Source organism: Lotus japonicus, chromosome 2 (assembly GCF_012489685.1).
Source record: "Lotus japonicus ecotype B-129 chromosome 2, LjGifu_v1.2".
Lineage (NCBI taxonomy): Eukaryota > Viridiplantae > Streptophyta > Magnoliopsida > Fabales > Fabaceae > Lotus > Lotus japonicus.
Window position 1 is genome coordinate 32,948,324 of NC_080042.1, and position 22,121 is coordinate 32,970,444.

The following is a 22,121-nucleotide window of genomic DNA, read 5'->3' on the forward strand; positions in this document are numbered from 1 at the left end:
TGATATCTTGGTGTATAGCAAGAGTATTTCGGATCATGTCTCTCATTTAGGCCAAGTGTTGGAGGTCTTAGACAACAATTTCTTGAAGGCCAACAGGAAGAAGTGTAGCTTTGGTCAAGACAGCTTAGAATACTTGGGACACATCATTTCTGGGCAAGGAGTTGCTGCAGATTTGAAGAAGGTAGAAGCTATGCAGCAGTGGCCTATACCAAAGGATATCAAGGGATTGAGAGGGTTCCTTGGCTTGACTGGATATTACAGGAAATTTGTGAAGGACTATGGTAAGTTAGCCAAACCTTTGACTGACTTGACTAAGAAAGATGGGTTCAAATGGAGTGAAGAGGCTACTCATGCCTTTAATACCTTGAAATCTGCCATGGTGGAACTACCACTGCTTGCTTTTCCAGATTTCTCAAAACAGTTTGTAATTGAAACTGATGCTTCCAGCAGGGGCCTAGGGGCAGTTCTAATGCAGGAAGGTCGACCTTTGGCTTTTTGGAGTAAGGGCCTTTCAAAGAGGACACAACAGAGGTCAGTTTATGAAAGAGAACTTATGGCACTAGTACAGGCAGTTTAAGTACTTTGAAATTCATTGGCATGGACTTTGAAATTCAGTACAAACCAAGGGTGGAAAACAAGGTTGTTGATGCCTTGTCTAGGAGGGATATGTACTGTGCTTTATCTGTAATCAACAGTGATGACACAGCAGCATGGATTCAAGAGGTAGATCAGGATGAGGAGCTACAACATATCAAGCAGGCCCTGGTGGTTTCACCTACTTCTCATTCAGGTTATACTCTCAAACAGGGACTGCTGCACTACCAAGGTAAATTAGTTCTTTCCAGCTCTTCAAATCGAATTCCCCTACTCATTTCAGAGTGTCATGCCACACCTACTGGTGGCCATTCTGGATTATTAAGAACTTACAAGAGAATTTCCAGTTTTCTCTATTGGAAGGGGATGAAAAAGGATATTCAGCAATTTATAGCTGAATGTGATGTGTGTCAGAAAAATAAGTATGCCACATTAGCTCCAGCTGGTTTATTACAGCCATTACCCATTCCATCTCAGGTATGGCAGGACATCTCTATGGATTTGGTCACTGGATTGCCAAGGGTGAGAGCTAAAGACACTATATTGGTAGTGGTTGATAGGTTAACAAAGTATGCTCACTTCCTAGCTTTGGGACATCCCTTTACAGCCAAGGATGTGGCCCTGCTTTTTACTTCTGAAGTGGTCAAATTGCATGGTTTTCCCTCTACCATCATCACTGATAGGGATTCCATTTTTCTGAGTAATTTTTGGAAATAACTTTTCAAACTATCAGGCACTTTGCTGAAATACAGCACATCCTACCATCCACAAACTGATGGTCAGACTGAAGTTGTTAATCGATGCTTGGAAACCTATCTCAGTTGTTATGTGGGGCCCAATCCCAAGAGGTGGTTGAAGGGGTTGATGTGGGAAGAGTATGGGTATAATAATACCCACCATATCTCAGCTGGTATGACTCCATTTAAGGCCCTCTGTGGCAGGGAACCCCCAGTGCTGGTTAGGAGCTGTACAATTCCTTCTAAAATTGAAGATGTGAACCAGTTGGTACAACATAGAGATGAGTTGTTAGGTGTCTTACAACAACATCTGCTGAAGGCCCAAGATTTAATGAAGGCTCAAGCAGATAAGCATAGGAGGGATATTACTTTTGCTGTGGAGGATTGGGTTTACTTGAAATTGCAACCTTATAAGTTGAAATCCCTGGCTCATAGATCCTATGCTAAACTGGCTGCTAGGTATTATGGACCTTACCAGGTTGTAGAAAGGGTAGGAGAAGTGGCTTACAAGTTGGCATTACCTGCTCATGCCAAGATACATCCTGTCTTCCATGTTTCACTGTTGAAGGCAGCTCTCAAACCTCAACAACAACCTCAGCCGCTTCCTCCTATGCTCAATGAGGAGTATGAATTAGCAGTGGAACCTGCAGATTTACTAGAATGGAGGACAACTGCTCAGGGACATCTAGAAGTTCTCATCTTGTGGCAGGGCCTTCCACCATGTGAGAATTCTTGGGAATTGGCTGCTGATATACTGGCTACTTTTCCTCAATTTCCCCTTGAGGACAAGGTGGTTCTTTAAGGGGGAGTATTGATAGGATCAGAGGTAGGCCTGTGGTTAATGTGTATGTTAGGAGGCCAACTAAGGATAAGTAATTGAGTCAGTTAGGGGCTTTGGTGTAATAAGGGGTTTGTTAAGGGACTTAAAGTCCAATTAGTAGAATAAGTGTATGATGGCTATAAATAGCTGATAGCTAGTTGGTTATTCAGTTTTTTGGTTAGTTGGGATTGGCATAACTGAATTGTGGAATTCAGTTGGGTTTTCTCTACCTCTGTAACCGTTTCTGTTCTGTTCAATAAGATTCTTCTCCATTTCTGGAGAATTCTCATCTTGTTCCCAATTTCTCAAGGATCTTGATTACCAGTTCTAACACACTCAACATAGTGATAATCCTTCGACATGTCTAGCTTTAAGGGTATGGTACCCTCCCTACCTCTTGTTTTACTTTTCATATGGTGCAAACATTCAAACACAATCAGTGCATATTAGTGATCAACCTATTAGTTACAAAGGCACTCTGCTCTTCACCAATGATATCAAGATGGACAGATGGTCACTCTTAATCCGGTTAGTAGTGATTTTATGACTCGTTTGGTCTGCCGTATTAAGCATGATATTATAAGTTTTTTTTTTAAAAATGATATATTATAAGTTTTTTTTTAAATGGATATATTATAAGCTTATAAAATACATTATGAGTGTATCAATTGTTTCGTGCTAATAATGTGTTGTATAGGCTTATTCATCCATCAAGTATTATACATTAAAATTATGAATTATATAATGAAGCATATAAATATGATGGATAAGGCCTGATAAGTTAAGTGACGTAAAAGCTACTAGAAATTATTTAATTCACTATCAGAACCACCACCGCCCTTCACCACTACCACCACGTCGTTGTTGCCATTGTCATCACCATCGCCACCACTTTCATGACAGTCATCGCCGCCATCACCACCAACACAACACTCCGCCAGCGCCACTACTCTCACTCACACCCCTCACCAACACAACCGCAATCGCCAACACAACAACGAACTCCATCACCACCCACACCACCACCTCCACCACCATCACCACCACCACTACTCTACCACCACCACCCACCACTAACCACCACCACCATATCCACTGTCGTCGCCGCCACTACAACCACAACAACCACCCTTCTTCACTGTCACGACTGTTATCGCCACCACTGCCCTTCGCCGCTGCCACCACCATTACCGCCACCATGACCCTACAACACTTCCATGACTATCACCACAACCAACTCCACCACCCTCTCACAATTGCCTCCACCACTGCCCTCGACACTACCACCACCACCACCCACCACCACCATTTTCATTGCCGACACCACCATTACCGCGACAACTACCACCATCACCACCAGTCTTCACCACCACAATCCTCCACCAAAGATATGATTGTTTCAATGTAAACAAATGATATGATAAGTAATACAATATATGATCAAATCATGTATAATATCAAATCTAATACTATCAAGTTTTATACTATATAACAAACCAAACGAGTCTGAGTAACCAACTCAAAAAACACATTACGGAGAGATATTGGCCTAAAATAAATTGACTGCCAAAATTCTAGTTTCTTTGTTTTCATTTCCTCTTGAACTCAATGAAATCCACATATCTTTTCTTCATTTTGTACTCTATCGATTCTGTCTGTTGGTATTTTTCTTTCCTCTAATTTTGTTTCCGCGATTTGAAAAAGTACAAGTACATAATCATAAAAAGAGTTACGCTTAAATTTCATCCGAAATGAATCAAAAGATGAAGTGGACTGATCACTACTTACCTTTGATGCCTAAACTCATTAAATTTGACTAGTTACATTACATATTTCTTCAATCAAGTTTGTCAACTATTTGGTTGAACAAAACAAAATCCCTTTCCATGTTCTTATTTCTATTACAAAATACTAGCTCCAAGACAAGGAAACAATCTATTTTTTCCCCTCTCATTTCCCCATCAAAGAGCATATACTCTAATTAGCTAAGGAAAACCAAAATTTCATCCGAAAAGAATCCAAAGATGAACTGGACTGACTACTAATCTTTGATGCCTGAACTCATTAAATTTGACAAGTGACATTACATATTTTAACTTCAATCAACACTACAAAAAAAAATGCTTTTTGCGGCGCTTCTGGAAGCATTTTGCGGCGGTTTTAACCGCCGCAGAATGTATAATGAGGCGTTTCCTTAAGCGCCGCAGTTACGAGCGTCGCGGGGCATTCTGCGGCGCTTTTGACCAACCGTGGGAATAACCGCCGCAGAATATAGCGGCGGTTAAAAGCGCCGCAGAATCTGTAATTTCTTCCGCCTCTATTTTGCGGCGGTTTCTAACCGCCGCAAAGTTCTAATATGATTATTCTCCCCATTCATCAACAATCTCTATTTCTATGACCAACGTTCTTGGACCAGTTCCAAGGTATGAATAATGGATAACAAAAAAAGATTCATCTGGAGATGATTATTCAGAAATTAATCTAAATCAGAGGCAAAACGAAGCATAAGGAAACCCTAGAAAGTGACGAATTTTGTAAATAACTGTTTGTAAAGAGAGGAGCGAGGGTTGAGTTTCTAGGGGAGGAGCGTGGCCATGGAAATGTGAAGAGCATCCCGAAGCTTCGAGAGCCTATCGGCGAAGAGGTGCCTCTTGAATCCAGGCTCCACAATCATCACCGACTGCACTCCATACTCCGCCGTCGAAACCTCCGTGTCGCAGTGGTACTCGACGCAGCAGTGGATCTGAAACCGCGATTCAACGAGAACCTGAGGGTTTTTGGTGGCGGCGCAACGGCGGCGAGGTGGGCGGTGGTTCGCTGAACAACACGAAGGAATTGGTTCGCAGAGGGCGTGAGAGCGAGTGAGAATCGCGAGAAAGAGGAATTTTTCAACTAATTATATGCTTTTCTTTTTCCAATTTACAAGTTTGACCCTTTAAAAGCCGCCGCTAAATGAAATAAAACCGCCGCTAAATGAAATGAAACCCCCGCAGTTATAAAAACCGCCTCGGGAAGCGCCGCAAAGTGACTTCTAGCAGCGGTTTTCGTTGAAGCGCCGCAAAATGACCGTCGCTAGAAACCAGTTTTGTTGTAGTGCAAGTTTCTCAATTATTAGGTTGAACTAAACAAAATCTCTTTTCATGTTACTATTTCTATGACAAAATACGAGCTCCAAGATAAGGAAATAATCAATTTTTCTTTTCCCACTCATTTCCTTATCAAAGAAAGCATCTACTCTAATTAGCTAAGTAAAATCACAGTTCATAATTGTTAACAACCTTCCACTAGCCAAGTTGTTGGTATTACAACTCCATTATTTTCCAAACTGGATCAACTTCACTCAATAAAGCTATCTATGCTCTAAGAAGTAATAAGCTACCCAGAGCAGGCACCATTAGTTGAAGAATACCACCTCCTCACTTTTGCAAATTTTTCCTCTATTGTCATAGCTAACGTGAGCTGATGTTATCCTGATAAACAATGACACTGATGTCAAATCATGTTCAATGACTAAGATTAATGCTCATCAACAAATCTCATCAAGTTTTCTTCCTCTGCATATATAAAATATCCCAGTGAAATGCTTTCAATTCATAAACCATGGGAAATCAGCAGTAACACTATAGCAGGATCGAATTAAACACTTCCTATCATGAAAATGAGACTCAGCATGAAAATAGTCTTACTTCAAACTCTACTGTTTTTCTTTCATTGGAATTACTTCCCAAAGACCAAATGAATACAATTTCGTTGTAAGTATATATGCTAACAAATTATGTTCCATTTGCAACAGCATCATAATTCTAAATAATTTTTCTTAGTGTCTTTCCAGACTCTCTTGTTGCATGAGATTGCAAACAGTAATTTCTCTCTCCAATCATGTTATTTATCCTATCTGTTTAGACTATAGACTAAATAGTTAATTTGACAAATGTTACAGGTTAGAGAAGCTCGTTATACAAGACTCTGTAGCACAAAATCCATATTGACTGTAAATGGAGAATTTCCTGGTCCTATTATCAGAGCATACGGAGGTGAAACGGTATATGTAAATGTTCATAACAAGGGAAAATACAACATCACTTTGCACTGGTATTGATTCCTTAACTAAAAAGTTTAGATAGTGTTATAAAAATAAATAAATAAAAAGGCTGCCTTGTGCATCAAAGTTCCCGCCATGTGTGGGTCCGGGGAGTGGTCTCGACACTTTATCTATGGTACGCTGCCTTACCATAGTTTTTATTCAAACTGTTTCGAATCTGAACATATGACCGTGGCAATAACTTCTTACTTTTATGCCAAGGCTCCCCTTTCGAAATTAAACAATACAAACTTCATTAATTTTAGTAACATTGCAACTGATTTGTGGGCAGGCATGGAGTGAAACAACCAGGTAATCCATGGTTAGATGGCCCTGAATATATCACCCAGTGCCCCATCAAACCTGATGGGAAATTCAGACAGAAGGTGATTCTTTCTTATGAGGAAGGGACCATATGGTGGCATGCTCATAGTGAGTGGCTGAGAGCCACAGTCCATGGCCCTATCTTTGTCTATCCAAACAAGGGTACTGAATACCCTTTTCCCAAACCTGATGCCGAAGTGCCAATTCTATTAGGTATCAGACATCCTTTACAGTATTCTTGTACCCTTTTTATTAGTTTATTTTTCTTATTTATTTATTTACTATGGTGAACACAGGAGAATGGTGGAAGAGCGATGTACAGTGATAGAATAGAATATTCTTGTAATTAGTCTTATGTAATTATTATGCCTATAATTAGGGTTTAGCTTTTATTAAAAGTCAACAATATAATTGTATAAATAGAGTGTTTACCCATCAATAATATTCACGGAATTGATTTCCTTCATGGTATCATTGAGCAGGTTCAGATCCCCTCTTCAAATCTGACCTAATTTTTATTTTAATTTCCTATCCTTCTTCTCTCTCCAAAACTCACCCACAGCCGCTGCCTCTCCCTTCTTGCAGCCGCTCCGCCGCCGCGTTCCTCTATTGCCAGCGCCGCCGCAGCCGCCTCCGGTCTCCTTTGCTCTCGCGGTTCCTCTTCTCCCATCGCAGACCGCTCCCACGCCGCACAGGGTCTTCTCCCCTTGTGCCCGCGTGCGTCTCCAAGCAGGACCTCCGTGCCCCGCTCCGTCGATCGGACGCTCCACCGCCAGCGCCGGCCACCGTCGTCCCTCGCGCCGTCCTCCCGGACACTAGGTCTCCGTCGCTGCCCCTGTTTGCAGCCACCGACCCGTGCAACCCAAGGATCCAGAGGACCCGACCCGCGTCCTCCTCCCTTGTTATTTTTATTTTTCTTTTTTATTTTTATTTTTCTTTTTTGCTTTCCGGTTCGCCACAGACCGGACCGGTTCACTTCAAACCCGGTCCAACCGCACCTGCAGCAATATAAAAAAAAATACTTTTTATATTTAGCAAATTACATGGCAACTTCCGCTTCTGCCCCTGGCTCTCCAAACGGCGCCCCCACGAGTGACACTGCCACCACTATGGTCACTCCGCCTGTTCCGCCAGCATCTGCCAAGTCGGATTTTCATCCGGCACTTGCTGTCACCAATATCAAAAACAACATTCCTTTCAAACTCGAGCTAGACAAGGATCATTATGCTCTGTGGGCTGAATTGTTTGAAACTCATCCTCACGCCACTTAGGTGCCCCATCAAACCTGGTGGCAAATTCAGACAGAAGGTGATTCTTTCTTATGAGGAAGGGACCATATGGTGGCATGCTCATAGTGAGTGGCTGAGAGCCACAGTCCATGGCCCTATCTTTGTCTATCCAAACAAGGGTACTGAATACCCTTTTCCCAAACCTGATGCCGAAGTGCCAATTCTATTAGGTATCAGACATCCTTTACAGTATTCTTGTACCCTTTTTATTAGTTTATTTTTCTTATTTATTTATTTACTATGGTGAACACAGGAGAATGGTGGAAGAGCGATGTACAGTGATAGAATAGAATATTCTTGTAATTAGTCTTATGTAATTATTATGCCTATAATTAGGGTTTAGCTTTTATTAAAAGTCAACAATATAATTGTATAAATAGAGTGTTTACCCATCAATAATATTCACGGAATTGATTTCCTTCATGGTATCATTGAGCAGGTTCAGATCCCCTCTTCAAATCTGACCTAATTTTTATTTTAATTTTCTATCCTTCTTCTCTCTCCAAAACTCACCCACAGCCGCTGCCTCTCCCTTCTTGCAGCCGCTCCGCCGCCGCCGCCGCGTTCCTCTATTGCCAGCGCCGCCGCAGCCGCCTCCGGTCTCCTTTGCTCTCGCGGTTCCTCTTCTCCCATCGCAGACCGCTCCCACGCCGCACAGGGTCTTCTCCCCTTGTGCCCGCGTGCGTCTCCAAGCAGGACCTCCGTGCCCCGCTCCGTCGATCGGACGCTCCACCGCCAGCAACGGCCACCGTCGTCCCTCGCGCCGTCCTCCCGGACACTAGGTCTCCGTCGCTGCCCCTGTTTGCAGCCACCGACCCGTGCAACCCAAGGATCCAGAGGACCCGACCGCGTCCTCCTCCCTTGTTATTTTTATTTTTCTTTTTTATTTTTATTTTTCTTTTTTGCTTTCCGGTTCGCCACAGACCGGACCGGTTCACTTCAAACCCGGTCCAACCGCACCTGCAGCAATATAAAAAAAAATACTTTTTATATTTAGCAAATTACATGGCAACTTCCGCTTCTGCCCCTGGCTCTCCAAACGGCGCCCCCACGAGTGACACTGCCACCACTATGGTCACTCCGCCTGTTCCGCCAGCATCTGCCAAGTCGGATTTTCATCCGGCACTTGCTGTCACCAATATCAAAAACAACATTCCTTTCAAACTCGAGCTAGACAAGGATCATTATGCTCTGTGGGCTGAATTGTTTGAAACTCATGCTCACGCCACTTAGGTGCCCCATCAAACCTGGTGGCAAATTCAGACAGAAGGTGATTCTTTCTTATGAGGAAGGGACCATATGGTGGCATGCTCATAGTGAGTGGCTGAGAGCCACAGTCCATGGCCCTATCTTTGTCTATCCAAACAAGGGTACTGAATACCCTTTTCCCAAACCTGATGCCGAAGTGCCAATTCTATTAGGTATCAGACATCCTTTACAGTATTCTTGTACCCTTTTTATTAGTTTATTTTTCTTATTTATTTATTTACTATGGTGAACACAGGAGAATGGTGGAAGAGCGATGTACAGTGATAGAATAGAATATTCTTGTAATTATTCTTATGTAATTATTATGCCTATAATTAGGGTTTAGCTTTTATTAAAAGTCAACAATATAATTGTATAAATAGAGTGTTTACCCATCAATAATATTCACGGAATTGATTTCTTTAATGGTATCATTGAGCAGGTTCAGATCCCCTCTTCAAATCTGACCTAATTTTTATTTTAATTTTCTATCCTTCTTCTCTCTCCAAAACTCACCCACAGCCGCTGCCTCTCCCTTCTTGCAGCCGCTCCGCCGCCGCCGCCGCGTTCCTCTATTGCCAGCGCCGCCGCAGCCGCCTCCGGTCTCCTTTGCTCTCGCGGTTCCTCTTCTCCCATCGCAGACCGCTCCCACGCCGCACAGGGTCTTCTCCCCTTGTGCCCGCGTGCGTCTCCAAGCAGGACCTCCGTGCCCCGCTCCGTCGATCGGACGCTCCACCGCCAGCGCCGGCCACCGTCGTGCCTCGCGCCGTCCTCCCGGACACTAGGTCTCCGTCGCTGCCCCTGTTTGCAGCCACCGACCCGTGCAACCCAAGGATCCAGAGGACCCGACCCGCGTCCTCCTCCCTTGTTATTTTTATTTTTCTTTTTTATTTTTATTTTTCTTTTTTGCTTTCCGGTTCGCCACAGACCGGACCGGTTCACTTCAAACCCGGTCCAACCGCACCTGCAGCAATATAAAAAAAAATACTTTTTATATTTAGCAAATTACATGGCAACTTCCGCTTCTGCCCCTGGCTCTCCAAACGGCGCCCCCACGAGTGACACTGCCACCACTATGGTCACTCCGCCTGTTCCGCCAGCATCTGCCAATTCGGATTTTCATCCGGCACTTGCTGTCACCAATATCAAAAACAACATTCCTTTCAAACTCGAGCTAGACAAGGATCATTATGCTCTGTAGGCTGAATTGTTTGAAACTCATGCTCACGCCACTTAGGTGCCCCATCAAACCTGGTGGCAAATTCAGACAGAAGGTGATTCTTTCTTATGAGGAAGGGACCATATGGTGGCATGCTCATAGTGAGTGGCTGAGAGCCACAGTCCATGGCCCTATCTTTGTCTATCCAAACAAGGGTACTGAATACCCTTTTCCCAAACCTGATGCCGAAGTGCCAATTCTATTAGGTATCAGACATCCTTTACAGTATTCTTGTACCCTTTTTATTAGTTTATTTTTCTTATTTATTTATTTACTATGGTGAACACAGGAGAATGGTGGAAGAGCGATGTACAGTGATAGAATAGAATATTCTTGTAATTAGTCTTATGTAATTATTATGCCTATAATTAGGGTTTAGCTTTTATTAAAAGTCAACAATATAATTGTATAAATAGAGTGTTTACCCATCAATAATATTCACGGAATTGATTTCCTTCATGGTATCATTGAGCAGGTTCAGATCCCCTCTTCAAATCTGACCTAATTTTTATTTTAATTTTCTATCCTTCTTCTCTCTCCAAAACTCACCCACAGTCGCTGCCTCTCCCTTCTTGCAGCCGCTCCGCCGCCGCCGCCGCGTTCCTCTATTGCCAGCGCCGCCGCAGCCGCCTCCGGTCTCCTTTGCTCTCGCGGTTCCTCTTCTCCCATCGCAGACCGCTCCCACGCCGCACAGGGTCTTCTCCCCTTGTGCCCGCGTGCGTCTCCAAGCAGGACCTCCGTGCCCCGCTCCGTCGATCGGACGCTCCACCGCCAGCGCCGGCCACTGTCGTCCCTCGCGCCGTCCTCCCGGACACTAGGTCTCCGTCGCTGCCCCTGTTTGCAGCCACCGACCCGTGCAACCCAAGGATCCAGAGGACCCGACCCGCGTCCTCCTCCCTTGTTATTTTTATTTTTCTTTTTTATTTTTATTTTTCTTTTTTGCTTTCCGGTTCGCCACAGACCGGACCGGTTCACTTCAAACCCGGTCCAACCGCACCTGCAGCAATATAAAAAAAAATACTTTTTATATTTAGCAAATTACATGGCAACTTCCGCTTCTGCCCCTGGCTCTCCAAACGGCGCCCCCACGAGTGACACTGCCACCACTATGGTCACTCCGCCTGTCCCGCCAGCATCTGCCAAGTCGGATTTTCATCCGGCACTTGCTGTCACCAATATCAAAAACAACATTCCTTTCAAACTCGAGCTAGACAAGGATCATTATGCTCTGTGGGCTGAATTGTTTGAAACTCATGCTCACGCCACTTAGGTGCTCCACCACATCATTCCTTAAGCTGACATGGAGCCTCCTGCGCGCACCGATGCTTCCTATGCTCGGTGGGCCACTCTTGACTCACTACTACAGAAAAGGCTTATCGCCACGGTTAAACCCGCCCTTTTGTCACGGTTGAACCGTGGCAATAGCTCACGTGGCAATTGCTCAATTGCCACGGTTGAACTTCGAACCGTGACAATTGATTCGCTGTTGCCACAGTTGGAAAAGGGAAACCGTGGCAATATGTGGCATCTGTTGCCACGGTCCAAGGAGGAACCGTGGCAATAGATGACCTCTATTGCCACGGGCCAGGGAGGAACCGTGGCAATAGATGGCCTCTATTGCCACGGTCCAGGTAGGAACCGTGGCAATATGTGTCTCTCTATTTTGGCAAATATTGTATACAAAATATGCCCTTTTCGGATTTTTTTTTATTTGATCTGGTCTGTACATAAATTGCAGTGCATTTTAAATAGGAGGGGAGGGGTGTTTGAACCCATAAGCAAGAAAAAATACAAGAAAAATAAACTTGCAAAAAATCACATGTTGAGAACAACAACATTCACATATTCCAGCCAAGAGAACCTACATTCAAATATTCCAGCCAAGAGAATAACAATACTGAACCCACTTCACTAACTTGTCCAAAACAATACTAATAATATTAATAACTAATTGTTCTTGAGAACATACTCTCTCAAGTGAGCTATAAAAACTACTCTAGGGCCAATATCATGGAAAGTCCTGGCCAAATATGAGAATGCAATGAAGTAGACAAAAAATCACCTCTTCATATAAGAAGCTTCAAGCCAGTTTGTTATATATCCTTCTTCAATCAAGATGAGTGGATGCAATTTAGTCTTTCTAATCAAGATGTAACTGAATTTCATCTAATTAGAAACCAAATGATGTGACTGAATTTAGTAGAGTACCAAGTAAGGGCTTCCCTGAAACATATACAAAACAAGTAGAGTGAAGGTGAAATTTCAGGTTGAGCCTGAGATAAGATATTAAAAGAGTTGAAATCCTTCCCTTAAATTTTGCAAGCTACTTCTATATGAATCTAGTAGAGTACCAAGTAAGGGCTTCCCTGAAACATATACAAAACAAGTAGAGTGAAGGTGAAATTTCAGGTTGGAGATTATGACAAAGAAGTTTCTATTCTAAACTATTTTGAACTATTTACTTATGCATCGCCTGAGATAAGATGTTAAAAGAGTTGAAATCCTTCCCTTAAATTTTGCAAACACAGCTAAAGGTTGGATCAAGGTGATAGTATATACAAGGTAGTAGCAACAAAAGAAACAAGAAGTGCAACATATGACTAGGGAAGTAGAATAGCCTAAAATGTAGTGTTGTTGAGTTCAATCAACCCTGAAAATCCTCCAATTCCTTTCCATCACTGTTTAAAAAAGCCCAGGCAGACAACAATGATCCTGTTATTAGTAGTAACTTAACATCTCCTTGTAACCAACGTTGACATTGATTGGATTGCAAAAGATGATTTGGAAAATTAGTAGTTGATTAATATTATGAAGTAGAAAAATAAAAGGAATTAGTATGATGCAGATTGCATAAAGTGAAGAAGAGATGAGGGAAGAAAGAAATAAAATACCTTCCTAAGAAAATGAAACCATTGAGGAGGAAACACTGGCCGGTTCGCACCAAAAGCATGTTCGCACCATGCTACTGCTTCATAAGAGCCAAAGCAGTTCCTAGACTACAAGTGTTAGTGTGGTAATTGAAGTCAATTCTGAGGTGGGAAAACAACAAAGAAGAGCCATACAGATTGCAGCTCAAAATTTCAATAATCATTCAAAGACTCAGAACATTACCCTTTTATTCCATGACTCTGTCTGCAGGAAACCCTTTACAAGCAGCTTCAACGGGTGATTATCATAAACTTGATTATGATCCTATTGTCATTATCTCTTAAATCCAATCCAGTGAGAGAATCAAAGAAACTATCTCGATAGAAAAGAAGCAAGCAATAAATAGTAAAAGCAGAATCATAAATTACGGGATACTGAAAAGAAGCAAGCGATAAAAGTTTTGGCTAGTGGGATAGCCTATGTGGCTTCCTTTATCTTATCTTCTACAAGCTCAATGCACCGGTACAACACCAACTCAAGTGGATTTATTGTGCATAAAGTGTCAACTGCAAGCTGATCATAATCATTCTTGTTCTCTGCCAATATACCTGTCACTAAGGTCCGCAAAGGAAGCAACCATTCATTGAAGGCCTTCAACAAAGTGTTCCTTGATAGGACACCATTGCAGTTTGTCTTTCCTGTTATAAAAGCAATTGCAAAACCTTGATAAATAGACTTTAATTTAGATTATGTTTAGCAACTACCAATTATTAAACCACTACAAAGATGTAACTAGTTCAAACTTTTCAGGGACACTCACAAAAGAAAATTCTAGGTAAACATGTTTCTGTTCAAGAACACAGCTAGTCATTCAAGAGGATCATTAACACAAAAGCTTGTTTTTCATCTTCCAAATCCTTGAAATTTAATATAAGAAGTCCTATTATGTAATTTTTCCCAATTCTTTTTGTTATAAATATAATATAAAATCATTCATGTGTCTTCTTCACCCAAAAGCTTAAGCTTTGGGATATTTGATTCATGGCATAGTATCATAACCTCTATGAATAAGTGGTCTAGAGTTCAATCCTTATTACCCATTATTCTAATAAAAAGTTTGAATTTCAGCATAAGCTAGGTGAGGTTGTATATTGTCCATGCTTCAAACCCAATAAGCTCTTGAGTGAGAGGGCATGTGTTAGAACTAGTAATGCAAGAGAGAAAGAAGAACACTGATTCAGAAGAAAAGAATTGCCCAGAATCAATGTGATTCTGAATTGAGAGATGTATTATCTATTGAAAGAGAGAATAAGTTTATGTGAAAGATGTAACTGATTCCTGATGAATCAGTGCCTCCAACTACCAACTTCCCAAAAACTAACTTCAGCAGCACACCTCTAATTTTATTTATACTAAAAGAGTATTCCTAAATCCTAACTAACAACAAAAACAAAAAGTACTAACTAACAATTAGTTGGCCATTTTACTTATTCTGGTGCCTAACATACACCTTATGTCTATCTTTAAGACTCAACCTATCAGCATGTTTTAAATATAATCTAAAATCACTCATGTGTCTTCACCCAACAGCTTTAAGTTTTTGAAATATTTGTTTCATGGCACTTTTTATTGCTTTATTTGAGATTTCATTGATTTTAAATACCTGAAGATTCTGTCATTAATACAAATCTGTATAGGTTGAGAGCAGACAACACCTGTAGGTAATAATTCAGTCAGAGCATAACCCAAAAAACAGATGAGAAAAATGCAGAATGCTTCTTCCAATAGATACACTCAAGATACCAGGATTTCGTAAATTACAAAAGCACATGAAACAGCAAAAGAAACTAGGGTTCTCAGAGACGCGGTGACGGCTGCACGGAACCAGGGCTCGATGAAGAGAGACGGCGCAGACTAGGGTTCCCTCACTCTGCGTGAAAGATGAGTGAATCTTAAAATAAACCCAGATCATTCAACATCTCACAATTTAAACAAAGTAACACTCAATAAGAGCACACAAGTTAGAGATCAATAACATTCAACCTGAAAAACCCAAATTTAAGAACCAAGAATCTTCAAACCCAACAAATCAAAGTTGAAAGATAGAAGAACTCAGATCTTCAAACCCACACCCATTCTGTCTCCTCCTTCCTGTATCCTCTCCTCAAACCCTCTTCACTGACCTTCAAACCCCCAAATCACCATTGACCTTCGAAACCCAAACCCCAAACACCACTGCCGCCACTCTTCCTCTCCCTAAACGCCACCACAACCACTTTCCCTTCTCAATCTGAAGCTGGGCTCCACTTCCCCTCCTCTATTCGCACCACCATCACCCAAATCGCTCCTCCATTCACACCACCATCACCCAAATAGCCATCACCACAGTCGTTCGAAACCCAAACCCCAAACACCACTGCCGCCACTCTTTCTCTCGCTCGAAGAAGAAGCGTCGCCGAAGCCTGAAGCGGTTCCCGAGACGGTCGATGTTCCTGTTTGACGCGTCCATGGAGGATTCGCTGATGCGAGAGTGCGAGAACAGTAGAGACTGAGAGGGAAAAGGGAAAAGATTGGCGCAGCTAGGGTTAGTGAGAGAAAAAAAATTAAAATTTGGGTAGCGTATAACCCCTATTGCCACGGTCCCTCCAAAAAATAATAAAATATTTCCCCCTTTTGCCACGGTTCCGCCTATAACCGTGGCAATTGAGCTATTGCCACGGTTCCGCCTATAACCATGGCAATTGGGGCGTGACCATAGGCCATTTCTGTAGTAGTGACTCTACCGTCAAACACTGGATTTATTCCACCATCTCCTTCGACCTTCTCGCCACTGTTATGGAGAAAGGTTCTACTGCTATGGCTACTTGGAACCGTATAGCTTCTATGTTTGAGGACAATCAGAACTCTCGTGCAGTTGCTCTCGACCAGGATTTCATCTCCACTCGCATGGAGGATTCTTCTAATGTTTCGGCCTATTGTCAGCGTCTGAAACATATCTCTGATCAGTTGCGGAATGTTGGTGCCCCAGTCAGTGACCATCGTCTTGTTCTTCAGTTGGTCTCTGGTCTCACTGAGCCTTTCCGTGGTGTTGCCACCCTGATCCGTCAGAGCGAGCCTTTGCCACCTTTCCTCAAGGTCCGCTCCATGTTGATTCTAGAGGAATCTGGTCTCGCCAGGATGACAGGTCCGGCCTCTCAGACTGCTTTGCACACCTCTGCTTCCCGTCCACAAGCCTCCGTTGACTCCTCTCAGCAGCGCCCCACCTACCGCAGCGATCAGGGCCACTCCAACCATCGTTATCGGTCAGGGCACAATCGCACTTATCAGGGTGGTTCTGGTAAACCTAAGAAGAAAGGTGGCTCCTGTTATCCTGGATCATCTGGCTACTCTGGTTCCTCTGCTGCATCTCCTCCACCCTGGCGCCCACCACCGCAGGCATCCTGGAATCCCTGGGGTTGGGCTCCTCCCCCTGGTTGGGCTCCTTCCCCTTGGGGCATGCCTCCTTGTCCTTACCCCACATCTCAGTGGTCGCGTCCCATGGGTGCTCCGCAGCAACCCGGCGTTTTAGGTCCGCGTCCTCAGGCCTACACCGCTACTGCTTCTCCAGCACCCACTGATATCGCTGCTGCCATGCACACCATGTCCTTGACTTCTCCAGACACCACGTGGTACATGGACACCGGCGCCTCGTCCTATACTGCGGCATCTCAAGGTACTCTCACGTCTTATTCTAATTTAAGTCATTTAAATCAGAAACTGATAGTTGGTAGTGGTCAGGGCATTCCAATTCAGGGTTCGGGACACACTTCTATTCCTACCCCTCACAAACCTTTAACACTCAATCATGTCTTGCACACTCCGCGAGTTATTAAAAACTTAATTTCTGTGCAACAACTCACTACTGACAATAATGTTTCTGTTTCTTTTGATCCATTTGGATTCTCAGTGTCTGACTTCAAGACGGGGATGCCTCTCCTGAGATGTAACAGCCTCGGCGACCTCTACCCAGTCACTCGTTCCTCTCCTTTTGCTGGTCTTGCTTCTAGTGTCTGGCACAATCGACTTGGTCATCCAGCTTCCTCAGCTTTAAACCATCATAGGAATAGTAAACTTATTTTGTGTGAACCTTCGCGTTCTAGTTCTGTTTGTGATTCTTGTGTTTTAGGCAAACATGTTCGGTTGCCTTTTTGTTCATCTGAAACTATTACTTTGAGACCATTTGATATTTTGCATAGTGATTTATGGACGTCTCCTGTTTTAAGTACTGCTGGTCATCGTTATTACGTTTTGTTTTTGGATGAACACACTGATTTTTTATGGACGTTTCCGATTAGCAAGAAATCTCAGGTTTATGAAATGTTTACTACTCTTGCTACACTTATTAAAACACAATATTCAGCACATATTAAATGTCTTCAATGTGATAATGGACGTGAATATGACAATGAATCCTTTCATCGGTATTGTGATGCTAATGGCCTTATTTTTCGCTTCTCTTGCCCTCACACTTCTTCTCAAAACGGCAAAGCAGAACGGAAAATTCGCACCATTAACAACATGATCCGTACCCTCCTAGCTCATTCGCAGTTCCTCCTTCATTTTGGCATCATGCCCTTCAAATGGCAACGTACCTTCTGAACATTTTGCCACGCAAGACTCTTCAGAATGATTCTCCTACTCAGCTGTTGTATCATCGCGACCCTTCCTACTCACACTTACGTGTTTTTGGTTGTCTATGTTTTCCTCTATTTCCTTCCGCTACAATAAACAAATTGCAACCACGATCGACTCCGTGTGTTTTTCTGGGGTATCCGATGAATCACAGAGGTTATAAATGTTATGATTTGTCACACAGAAAAATTATCATATCGCGGCATGTCATTTGTGATGAAACCCGATTCCCCTTTGCTGACCTATCCTTGACTCCTGCCCCTTCTTATGAGTGCTTCACCGAGGACCTCCCTCCTTATTTGATCCACCATTGGCAAACCGTATCCTCTCGACCACCTGACCCTCTGGTCCCGCCGTCGAGTCCCACTGACTCTTCGCCTCCCTTATCGCCTCCCGTCTCCCCTACCGCTTCTCCCTCGCCTTTGCCCTTGCCTCCGGTCCCCCCTGCACCACCCGTACGAACCATGACTACCCGTAGCATGCACGACATTTCCAAACCTAAAAATCCTTTTAGTCTTTCGGTCTCTATTGATGACCCGTCCATCTCACCCTTGCCTCGTAACCCAAAACAAGCCTTATCCGATCCCAATTGGAAGTCCGCTATGCAGTCTGAATTTAATGCCCTTATTAGAACTAATACGTGGGAGTTGGTTCCCCGTCCTTGTGATGTTAATGTTATTCGTTGCATGTGGATTTTTTGCCATAAAAAGAAGTCTAATGGTTTGTTTGAGCGTTATAAGGCTCGTCTTGTAGGTGATGGCAGGTCTCAAATTACAGGTGTGGATTGTGACGAGACTTTCAGCCCCGTGGTGAAACCGGCTACCATACGGACCGTCCTCAGCATTGCTCTCTCCAGATCCTGGCCCATTCATCAGTTGGATGTCCAGAATGCCTTTCTGCATGGTGATCTCCATGAGACTGTCTATATGCATCAGCCTTTGGGTTTCCGTGACTCTCAGCACCCGGACTATGTCTGTCGTCTGAAGAAGTCTCTTTATGGTCTGAAACAGGCGCCTCGTGCTTGGTATCAGCGTTTTGCTGACTATGTTTCCTCTATTGGCTTCCAACACAGCAGTTCAGATCATTCCCTTTTTATCTTCCGGCGGGGTACTGACATTGCCTATATTCTGCTATATGTTGATGACATCATCCTCGTTGCTTCATCTCATGATCTTCGCAAATCCTTTATGGCACTTCTTGCATCTGAATTTGCTATGAAGGATCTTGGTCCTCTGAGTTATTTCCTTGGCATCGCTGTCACTCGGCATGCTGTTGGCCTTTTCCTCAGTCAGAGCACTTATGCTAGTGAGATCATTGTCCGCGCTGGCATGGCATCGTGCAACCCTTCTGCCACCCCGGTTGACACCAAGCAGAAGCTCAGTTCTTCTTCTGGGACTCCTTGTGAGGATGCCACTTTGTATCGGGGCCTTGCTGGTGCCTTACAGTACCTCACATTCACTCGTCCTGACATTTCTTATGCTGTTCAGCAGGTGTGCTTACACATGCATGCTCCCCGCACCGCGCATATGCTTGCTCTCAAGCGTGTACTACGCTATGTTCATGGCACTCTGACTTACGGTCTTCACTTGTATCCATCCCCTATTGAGAAACTTGTTTCTTATACGGATGCTGACTGTGGGGGATGTCCTGACACCAGACGCTCTACTTCTGGCTACTGTGTTTTCCTCGATGACAATCTCCTTTCTTGGTCCTCAAAGCGGCAACCCACCCTCTCTCGCTCTAGCGCTGAAGCTGAATACCGGGGTGTTGCTAATGTTGTCTCCGATTCTTGTTGGATCCGCAATTTACTTCTGGAGCTTCACTTTCCTCTGTCTCAGGCAACATTGGTTCATTGTGACAATGTTAGTGCCATCTACCTCTCTGGAAATCCAGTGCATCATCAACGAACCAAACATATAGAGATGGATATCCACTTTGTCCGGGAAAAGGTCGCGCGTGGCCAGGCTCGCGTCCTTCATGTTCCTTCCCGCCATCAGATTGCGGACATATTTACCAAGGGTCTTCCTCGGGTCCTCTTTGATGATTTTCGTTCCAGTCTCAGCGTCGGTGAACCTCCCGCTTCGACTGCGGGGGTGTGATAGAATAGAATATTCTTGTAATTAGTCTTATGTAATTATTATGCCTATAATTAGGGTTTAGCTTTTATTAAAAGTCAACAATATAATTGTATAAATAGGGTGTTTACCCATCAATAATATTCACGGAATTGATTTCCTTCATACAGGATGTTTATTATGAATTCCTCAGTAATGGAGGAGCCCCAAATGATTCTGATGCTATCACTATTAATGGTCAACCTGGTGACCTCTATCCTTGCTCTGAATCAGGTAGGCATCAAAATTTAATTCTCAAGTCATCAAAACAAGCTGAAGAGGAGCTTGACGCAACTGTAAAAAGTTGTTGTCATGTGATTTAGGTCGCGGGTTCAAGTCCATGAAACAATCTCATGTATAAAAATTAAGGTCAGGTTGTGTAACAGTAGACCATGTGGTCGGACCCTTTCCTGGACCTGCGCATTAAAAAGGGTACTGGGTGCACAAAGCTCCCGCAAGCGTGGGGTTCAGAAGGGGGAACGACCTTAGTCATAAACAATCTTACCTCGCCGATTACCCAAGAGGCTGTTTCCAGGACTTGAACTTGGATCTCAGTGACATGACTGCAAATTTTTACTGTTGTACCAAGGCTCCCCTTACCGAACTTACCCACAGTGGAGTTTTAAAGCACCGGGCCACCCTTTTCCATCAAAACAAGCATATTTTGACACACTTAATATTTTATTTTCAGGCAAACATTTTCATTTCACAGTCACTAACTATATCACATTCTTCAAATTTCAGAAACATTCAAGTTTAATGTAGACCATGACAAAACTTATCTTTTGCACTTCGTTAACGCTGCCATGAATCTCATTCTATTTGTCTCTGTTGCAAAGCACAATCTCACAGTTGTTGCTTCTGATGCAAGCTACACTAAGCCATTGACAAGACATTACATATGCATAGCACCAGGACAAACAGTGGATGCGTTGTTGCATGCAAACCAAGAGCCTAAGGACTACTACATGGCTGCAAGGGCATATTCAAGTGCAAATGGAATTCCCTTTGATAATACCACAGCCACAGCCAGGATCCACTACAATGGGAATCATGCTCCAAATTCATCTCCGTCATTACCTTATCTTCCTTATTACAATGACACAACTGCAGCTTTTGAGTATTTTGGTAGCCTTAAGGGTTTGCCTGAGGCATACCCTTATGAAGTCCCAAAAACTATCACTACTCATATGGTGAGCACAGTTTCTATTAACACCTTCCCTTGCCTTGAAGGCGAAACCTGCGAGGGACCAAATGGAACACGTTTGGCTGCTAGCATGAACAACATAAGCTTTAAAGCACTAAGCATTCACATCTTGGAAGCCTATTACTACCACATCAAAGGGGTTTATGGCAAGGGATTTCCCTCATTCCCTCCTTTCCCGTTTGACTTCACTGCAGAGTACTTGCCTCTGAGCCTTGAGATACCTAAGAAATGAACTGAGGTTAAAGTGATTAAACTTGGCTCAACAGTTGAACTTGTTCTCCAAGATACAAACTTGGTGGCTGGGTTAGACCACCCTGTTCATCTCCATGGCACTAGTTTCTATGTTGTTGTATACGGGTTTGGGAACTTCGATTAACATAAGGACCCCTTGAGATACAATCTCAGAGATCCTCCTTTTATAAATACAGTGCTAGTGCCTAAAAGTGGTTGGGCCGCCATAAGGTATAGAGCTAGTAACCCAGGTATGTGGCATGCAAAACTTTCACTCTTCAGTGCATGTTTGGAAAGTCGTTCAGGTGTGGTGTGTACAGAAGCAACTTCTGTTAGCTTTAACTTCTGTCCACCATGGTTTTAGCTGTTTTTCAGACGAATTTCCAAACATTCACTTCATCGTCATTTTCTGTTTCAATGTCTGTTTTATATGTTCAGAGCTCATTGTTGCATGAATGCTGATCTCAATCTCAGGAGTGTGGTTTGTGCATTGCCATCTAGAGCGCCATCTCTCTTGGGGCATGGAGACAGTGTTTATTGTAAACGAAGGAGAAGGAGATGATGAGAAATTACTACCTCCGCCTCCAGACATGCCTCCGTGTTGAAGAACATAGTGTGACTTCTGTGCCAAGAAAATGTGATAAACATTGGAACAGGATAGCATTTGTCTCATTTAAGCGATGATTGGCCTTCAGTCTTATTATTTTAATTTTAATAT

The 22,121-nt window shown here is 43.3% G+C and overlaps 1 long non-coding RNA gene and 1 pseudogene across 1 annotated transcript; one reads left to right on the forward strand and one right to left on the reverse strand.

The window, feature by feature from the left end:
- Window positions 1–5,803: 5,803 nt before the first annotated feature.
- LOC130737904 (laccase-15-like) lies at window positions 5,804–22,008 on the forward strand (annotated as a pseudogene).
- On the reverse strand, window positions 11,975–13,862 carry LOC130737905 (uncharacterized). Its single transcript, XR_009019025.1, has 3 exons — window positions 13,424–13,862; window positions 13,204–13,308; window positions 11,975–12,678 (listed from the first exon to the last, which is right to left on the reverse strand). It is a non-coding gene; the product is annotated as an uncharacterized LOC130737905 (long non-coding RNA).
- Window positions 22,009–22,121: the final 113 nt, after the last annotated feature.